Source organism: Mustelus asterias, chromosome 8 (assembly GCF_964213995.1).
Source record: "Mustelus asterias chromosome 8, sMusAst1.hap1.1, whole genome shotgun sequence".
Lineage (NCBI taxonomy): Eukaryota > Metazoa > Chordata > Chondrichthyes > Carcharhiniformes > Triakidae > Mustelus > Mustelus asterias.
The window spans coordinates 21,170,355-21,171,831 of NC_135808.1; positions in this window are offsets into that span (position 1 = coordinate 21,170,355).

A 1,477-nucleotide genomic window follows, 5' to 3' on the forward strand; every position below is an offset into this window, starting at 1 on the left:
AATCTCTTACTAACACTGCAATCACAGGGACAGTATTTTTTTTAAAATCTCTCTCAAGTCACAGTTACAACCTGCTATACAATTAGTTAGTACACAGGGCATTGTTTTAACAATTCCAATTTGCTTACGTACAATTTGCTTACGTAGGTTTATTATTAAACCTTCACCAAAGGCTTGTCTTTGATCTGGAAACTGTCTGTTCTTCAACAAGCAAACAAAGCTGCTGGTGAGTTCTGTTGATTTAAGAGCACTGGTCTGTGTTATTTACTCTAAGTAAGAAGTCTCACAACACCAGGTTAAAGTCCAACAGGTTTATTTGGTAGCAAATACCATAAGCTTTCGGAGCACTGCTCCTTCGTCAGATGAGTGGATATCTGCTCTCAAACAGTGCACAGACACAGAAATCAAGTTACAGAATACTAATTAGAATGCGAATCTCTACAGCCAGCCATGTCTTAAAGGTACAGACAATGTGGGTGGAGGGAGCATTCAACACAGGTTAAAGAGATGTGTATTGTCTCCAGACAGAACAGCTAGTGAGATTCTGCAAGTCCAGGAGGCAAACTGTGGGGGTTACTGATAATGTGACATAAATCCAACATCCCGGTTTAGGCTGTCCTCATGTATGCGGAACTTGGCTATCAGTTTCTGCTCAGCGACTCTGCGCTGTCGTGTGTCGTGAAGGCCGCCTTGGAGAACGCTTACCTGAAGATCCAAGGCTGAATGCCCGTGACTGCTGAAGTGCTCCCCCACAGGAAGAGAACAGTCTTGCCTGGTGATTGTCGAGCGGTGTTCATTCATCCGTTGTCGTAGCGTCTACTCTAAGACAGCAGTGTTAGATCTTTTCCATCTTTTACTAAGTTAATCAATTCACTCTGACAGTGGAAAAGATTAAAGGGGAGGTAAGGATATTTTCTTTCAACCAGTTGCAGGTAGGGACCTGGAACTTACTGCCTGAGAGGGTGGTACAAGGCAGAAACTCTCACTGCATTCAAGCAAGCAATTAACTATTCCCCTTGAAGTGCCGGCACCTACAGGGCTAAGGATCAAGAGCTGGGAAGAGTGATTAATCTTGATAGCCCCCTCTTAGGCTGCACCAAATGGATGGGAAGAATGGTCTTTTTCTGTGGCGTACACTTCTTTTTTTTCCATATCTCGGTATTTAAGAAACTCTTTTTAAAATAGTGTATTAGCCTGATGGCGCTTTAACCTTCTGTTGACCTTGTTAATCAAAGGATTGCATGATCAATGTTAACTCAATACACTTTTATTGATAAAATCTTTAATGTTTATTCTGCTTCCCGGGGTTTTCACTCTCATTCAGTTGAAACTGTGGCAAGATGACAACTTCTGGGGAAGTGCTACTCACAAATGGATAAATGCGTCCAAAGCAATTTCCAATGCGGATTAAATCCTATAATTAACCTGCTTTGCATGATCAGTGGTTGTGGTGAACAAAAGTAGAAAGCTGCAAATC